The 7,023-nt window shown below is 54.9% G+C and overlaps 1 protein-coding gene across 1 annotated transcript in view; it reads left to right on the top strand.

Moving 5' to 3' along the window:
- The window catches only part of SHC2 (SHC adaptor protein 2), a 29,073-nt gene extending 27,463 nt beyond the window's left edge, over nt 1–1,610 (top strand). The window contains exon 13 of the mRNA XM_029613963.1: nt 1,054–1,610. The gene's annotated coding sequence lies outside the window, so the exon portion shown is untranslated. The remainder of the gene's footprint in view (nt 1–1,053) is intronic.
- The last annotated feature ends 5,413 nt before the right edge of the window (nt 1,611–7,023 follow it).

Here is a 7,023-nt window from a genome sequence, read left to right on the forward strand (position 1 = left end):
CAGGAAAGTAAGGAACCAGGACTGGTGGGCTCCACAGAAGAAAAGAGACCGAAAGGGGCCCCCATGTGGTTATATTTAGTTATTTATTACAATATTTATATTCCGCAAATACCAAATATATTGTGCTAAGCGGATTACGACGTGGAAATTTAAAACACAGCATTTTTTTTTTTTTTTTAACAAACTATAAAACATCATAAAATAAAACAAAACAGTGTGGTGGCATTGCTGGGCATGCGCAGTAAGGCACAGGGAAAGTTCTAGAAACTTTGACCTAAAGGTTCCAGGACAGGCTCCATTCAGTGATGTCACCCATAGGAGAGGACTGGCCAAGTACAGCAAAGGGCAACAGAAATCCTCACGGGGATGGATCGGCTCCATGATAAAGAAAGCAAAACAGGTTAGGACTCTTTAGCTTGGAGAAGAGACGGCTGATTGAGGGCATGAGAGAAGCTTATACAATCATAAGTGGGGTGGAATGGAGAAACAGGAAACAGGTTGTTTTTTTTTTTTTTTACAAAATCAAATAGTACTAGGGCTAGGGGGACACTCCCTGAAATTAACAGGTATCGGATTTAAAACAAATTTCAGAAAATGTTTTTTTTGGTCAACGCACCTTTAAGCTGTGGAACTGGTTGCCAGAAAATGTGGTTAATGCTAGTAGTACTTAAATGAGTTTAAAAAAAGGTTCGGACAATAATGAGTAGCCAGATAGACTTTGGGTTTCTCCATCTTCTCAGTTCTTGCAGAGAGCAGCATGCAACAGACTTTCATTTTGGGGATTTACTGGGTACTTTGCAGGCTACCCTGACCGGTCGCTGACAGGATGCTGGCCTTGACGAACCTTGGCCTAACCCAGCCTGGCCTTTCTTATGTCCTGGCCTGTCAGCGTCTGTTGCCACGGTGTGTGCGCAGCAGGTCCATGCGTGCCGGTGCCTGTCCCGTGCCCTTGTGGGGTGGGGGGGGGGGGTGCAGTGTCTGCCGTGGCACCGCATGCTGGAAGCAGTTTCTGGCCTGCAGGCTCTCTAATACTTTTCTTGGTTCTCTCTGCAGTGAGGCTGTTCATGGATTTGACTCTACAGCCATTGAAATCCTTCCAGAGGAAGAAGCAGGAGCAGCCCACCCCGGAAGGACAGAAAATGAGGGTGGGGGGTCCTAGGAGGCGAGAAACTGGAGGGGCACCAGAGACTGCTCTGCATCCCCAACTTTCTGCTCTCTCCCCCCCCCTCCAGCAGCTGCTACATCCCATATCCATCTGTCTTCCTGCCTCTTTTCCTCATAGCCCTATAGAGAAGCGCCTCCAACACTGAGATGCCTTCTCCCTCTGGCATGTTTCCTTCTGTGTGCCAGGCAGTATCCCTTATACAATAATATAGCATGTGCTGGAAACCAAGAGTGCCTCCGTGGCCCAGAGCCTACACCAGGCTGAGGGTGAAAGGAGCAGGTGTGCAGGGGGTGGGGGGTGCAAATCCAGAGCAGGGGATATTCCAATATTTTCATCGGACTGAGAAACAGCAGGCATCCCCTTATAGCCTCCCCACCCCCCCACGGTGCAAGGCTGCACAGACACAGCCCTTTTGTGATGTTTCCTAATAAAAGAACAGACTATGTGCCGGTTCCATGACGCGCCTACTGTCTTCTCCACATTCCCGGGTCATGCACCCCCCATCTAGGCCCCCTGGTCCCTCCACCAATTCACTGGAATATCCACTTCCACTTTGGCCCTCTTTTTTTTTTCTGACATGACACACTTTTCAAGGGTTTACCAGAATCTGACAGCTCCTGCAGTCCCAGCCTCCCCCAACAGGAGGCACCATAAGAAATGGTGCAGGATTGCTGGCTGCGGGGCAAGCTCAGAGCTCCTGCAGTCCCGGCCTCGTCCAGCAGGAGGCACCGTGGGGAATTGTGCAGGAGTGCTGGGTGTGGGCGAGCTGGCAGCTCCTGCGAGTCTCGGCATCTCCCAGCAGGAACTGCTGTAGAGAGCGGTGCGGGGGCGCTGGCTGCCGTGGAGCTCACAGCTTCAGCAGTTCCCAGCCTCTCCCAGCAGGAGATGCTATGAGGAATGGCGCAGGAGCACTGGCGGTGTGGAAAAAGGATCTGTGACTAAAGTGATAGCTCTTTGATGTGTAAAGATATTATAGCAAATGGCAGTCAAAGGGATTTTTTTTTTTTGTTATAGCCTTGCAGCTTTGGACTCTGAGAACTCTGGGGCTTTGATTATAATTCTAATTGTATGCAAAATGGTAAAACCTTTGTCCCATCTGCTAGGAGTTTAGCTGGCTGCTGAGAATCTGTCACAGATGTAGAATGAAGGAAACAGCAGGAGGGTGGTCACCTCCAAGCTCACTGTCACTCACTGTTGCAGAAAACAGAGCGTGAAGGATCAGTGACAGTGCTGTGCGCTGCCATGCAGGAGACTGGGCAGCGGTGCTCCAGGATTGCTGCAGAGGCAGAGTTCACAGTCCTGGGGGGGGACGGGGGGGACGACAGGGAGTCCCAGCTATTGTTCAGCAGTGACCTCTGGCTCAAACGTGCACATGCACGGCTTCTGCTGTGACCCAGCAGAAGCCACTTCCCAATGTGCTGAAACCCCAGAAGTACCAGGAGGAAACTGCCGGCCAAACACATAGGAAGCAGAGTGTGGTATCTCAGGGCAGTGAGACCAATCTAGCAACTCCGTGAATTCTGCCACTCAGCACAACAGCCGATCGGCTGGGAGCGCAGTGTCCCCTGCGCTCAAAGCTGCCGAGGATAACGGGGCTTTTCCTGTTAAATCTGCAGAAGACGTGATGAGAAACAAAAATAGAAGACATGGGGTAGGGGAGGCGGCCGGAATGGGGAAGACAGTATGAGCAGAAAGAATTAGCGAGAAAGGGGCAGCACCGGTGAGGAGAGAACCCAGATCTGTTTGAAAACTAAATGGACCTTCCCTCATCTAGTAATGTGAAATATTTGAGAATTTTAGTACAAAAGAACACTCAGAGGAGCCCAGGGCTTGTCACCTGTAGGAATGAAGGTCTGAGGAGCAGGCACAGGTATACAGAGCCTGTCACCTCTAGGTCTGGGGAGCTCAGGGGACAGGCCTGTCACCTCTAGGAGTGGGAGATTCAGGAGGTGGGTGCAGGGATATAGAGCCTGTCACCTAGGACTGGGGAGCTCAGGGGATGGGTGCAGAGATACAGAGCCTGTCACCTCTAGGACTGGGGAGCTCAGGCGATGGGTGCATGGATATAGAGCCTGTCACTTCTAGGACTGGGGAGCTCAGGGGATGGGTGCAGGGATATAGAGCCTGTCACCTCTAGGACTGGGGAGCTCAGGGGATGGGTGCAGGGATATAGAGCTTGTCACTTCTAGGACTGGGGAGCTCAGGGGATGGGTGCATGGATATAGAGCCTGTCACTTCTAGGACTGGGGAGCTCAGGGGATGGGTGCATGGATATAGAGCCTGTCGCCTCTAGGACTGGGGAGCTCAGGGGATGGGTGCATGGATATAGAGCCTGTCGCCTCTAGGAATGGGGAGCTCAGGGGATGGGTGCATGGATATAGAGCCTGTCGCCTCTAGGACTGGGGAGCTCAGGGGATGGGTGCATGGATATAGAGCCTGTCACCTCTAGGACTGGGGAGCTCAGGGGATGGTTGCATGGATATAGAGCCTGTCACTTCTAGGACTGGGGAGCTCAGGGGATGGGTGCATGGATATAGAGCCTGTCGCCTCTAGGACTGGGGAGCTCAGGGGATGGGTGCATGGATATAGAGCCTGTCGCCTCTAGGAATGGGGAGCTCAGGGTGGGTGCAGAAGTATAGAGCCTGTCGCCTCTAGGACTGGGGAGCTCAGGGGATGGGTGCATGGATATAGAGCCTGACACTTCTAGGACTGGGGAGCTCAGGGGATGGGTGCATGGATATAGAGCCTGTCGCCTCTAGGACTGGGGAGCTCAGGGGATGGGTGCATGGATATAGAGCCTGTCACTTCTAGGACTGGGGAGCTCAGGGGATGGGTGCATGGATATAGAGCCTGTCGCCTCTAGGACTGGGGAGCTCAGGGGATGGGTGCATGGATATAGAGCCTGTCGCCTCTAGGACTGGGGAGCTCAGGGGATGGGTGCATGGATATAGAGCCTGTCACTTCTAGGACTGGGGAGCTATGGGGATGGGTGCATGGATATAGAGCCTGTCGCCTCTAGGACTGGGGAGCTCAGGGGATGGGTGCATGGATACAGAGCCTGTCGCCTCTAGGACTGGGGAGCTCAGGGGATGGGTGCATGGATACAGAGCCTGTCGCCTCTAGGACTGGGGAGCTCAGGGGATGGGTGCATGGATACAGAGCCTGTCACTTCTAGGACTGGGGAGTTCAGGGGATGGGTGCAGGGATACAGAGCCTGTCACCTCTAGGACTGGGGAGCTCAGGGGATGGTTGCAGGGATACAGAGCCTGTCACCTCTAGGACTGGGGAGCTCAGGGAATGGTTGCATGGATATAGAGCCTGTCACCTCTAGGACTGGGGAGCTCAGGGGATGGGTGCAGGGATACAGAGCCTGTCACCTCTAGGACTGGGGAGCTCAGGGGATGGGTGCATGGATATAGAGCCTGTCACTTCTAGGACTGGGGAGCTCAGGGGATGGGTGCATGGATATAGAGCCTGTCGCCTCTAGGACTGGGGAGCTCAGGGGATGGGTGCATGGATATAGAGCCTGTCACTTCTAGGACTGGGGAGCTCAGGGGATGGGTGCATGGATATAGAGCCTGTCGCCTCTAGGACTGGGGAGCTCAGGGGATGGGTGCAGAAGTATAGAGCCTGTCACCTCTAGGACTGGGGAGCTCAGGGAATGGTTGCAGGGATACAGAGCCTGTCACCTCTAGGACTGGGGAGCTCAGGGGATGGGTGCATGGATACAGAGCCTGTCGCCTCTAGGAATGGGGAGCTCAGGGTGGGTGCAGAAGTATAGAGCCTGTCGCCTCTAGGACTGGGGAGCTCAGGGGATGGGTGCATGGATATAGAGCCTGACACTTCTAGGACTGGGGAGCTCAGGGGATGGGTGCATGGATATAGAGCCTGTCGCCTCTAGGACTGGGGAGCTCAGGGGATGGGTGCATGGATATAGAGCCTGTCACTTCTAGGACTGGGGAGCTCAGGGGATGGGTGCATGGATATAGAGCCTGTCGCCTCTAGGACTGGGGAGCTCAGGGGATGGGTGCATGGATATAGAGCCTGTCGCCTCTAGGACTGGGGAGCTCAGGGGATGGGTGCATGGATATAGAGCCTGTCACTTCTAGGACTGGGGAGCTATGGGGATGGGTGCATGGATATAGAGCCTGTCGCCTCTAGGACTGGGGAGCTCAGGGGATGGGTGCATGGATACAGAGCCTGTCGCCTCTAGGACTGGGGAGCTCAGGGGATGGGTGCATGGATACAGAGCCTGTCGCCTCTAGGACTGGGGAGCTCGGGATGGGTGCATGGATACAGAGCCTGTCACTTCTAGGACTGGGGAGTTCAGGGGATGGGTGCAGGGATACAGAGCCTGTCACCTCTAGGACTGGGGAGCTCAGGGGATGGTTGCAGGGATACAGAGCCTGTCACCTCTAGGACTGGGGAGCTCAGGGAATGGTTGCATGGATATAGAGCCTGTCACCTCTAGGACTGGGGAGCTCAGGGGATGGGTGCAGGGATACAGAGCCTGTCACCTCTAGGACTGGGGAGCTCAGGGGATGGTTGCATGGATATAGAGCCTGTCACCTCTAGGACTGGGGAGCTCAGGGGATGGGTGCATGGATATAGAGCCTGTCGCCTCTAGGACTGGGGAGCTCAGGGGATGGGTGCATGGATATAGAGCCTGTCACTTCTAGGACTGGGGAGCTCAGGGGATGGGTGCATGGATATAGAGCCTGTCGCCTCTAGGACTGGGGAGCTCAGGGGATGGGTGCAGAAGTATAGAGCCTGTCACCTCTAGGACTGGGGAGCTCAGGGAATGGTTGCAGGGATACAGAGCCTGTCACCTCTAGGACTGGGGAGCTCAGGGGATGGGTGCATGGATACAGAGCCTGTCACCTCTAGGACTGGGGAGCTCAGGGGATGGGTGCAGGGATACAGAGCCTGTCACCTCTAGGACTGGGGAGCTCAGGGGATGGGTGCATGGATATAGAGCCTGTCGCCTCTAGGACTGGGGAGCTCAGGGGATGGGTGCATGGATTTAGAGCCTGTCACTTCTAGGACTGGGGAGCTCAGGGGATGGGTGCATGGATATAGAGCCTGTCACTTCTAGGACTGGGGAGCTATGGGGATGGGTGCATGGATATAGAGCCTGTCGCCTCTAGGACTGGGGAGCTCAGGGGATGGGTGCATGGATACAGAGCCTGTCGCCTCTAGGACTGGGGAGCTCAGGGGATGGGTGCATGGATACAGAGCCTGTCGCCTCTAGGACTGGGGAGCTCAGGGGATGGGTGCATGGATACAGAGCCTGTCACTTCTAGGACTGGGGAGTTCAGGGGATGGGTGCAGGGATACAGAGCCTGTCACCTCTAGGACTGGGGAGCTCAGGGGATGGTTGCAGGGATACAGAGCCTGTCACCTCTAGGACTGGGGAGCTCAGGGAATGGTTGCATGGATATAGAGCCTGTCACCTCTAGGACTGGGGAGCTCAGGGGATGGGTGCAGGGATACAGAGCCTGTCACCTCTAGGACTGGGGAGCTCAGGGGATGGTTGCATGGATATAGAGCCTGTCACTTCTAGGACTGGGGAGCTCAGGGGATGGGTGCATGGATATAGAGCCTGTCGCCTCTAGGACTGGGGAGCTCAGGGGATGGGTGCATGGATATAGAGCCTGTCACTTCTAGGACTGGGGAGCTCAGGGGATGGGTGCATGGATATAGAGCCTGTCGCCTCTAGGACTGGGGAGCTCAGGGGATGGGTGCAGAAGTATAGAGCCTGTCACCTCTAGGACTGGGTAGCTCAGGGAATGGTTGCAGGGATACAGAGCCTGTCACCTCTAGGACTGGGGAGCTCAGGGGATGGGTGCATGGATACA

This window comes from Rhinatrema bivittatum, chromosome 8 (genome assembly GCF_901001135.1).
Source record: "Rhinatrema bivittatum chromosome 8, aRhiBiv1.1, whole genome shotgun sequence".
In the NCBI taxonomy this organism is placed as follows: Eukaryota; Metazoa; Chordata; class Amphibia; order Gymnophiona; family Rhinatrematidae; genus Rhinatrema; species Rhinatrema bivittatum.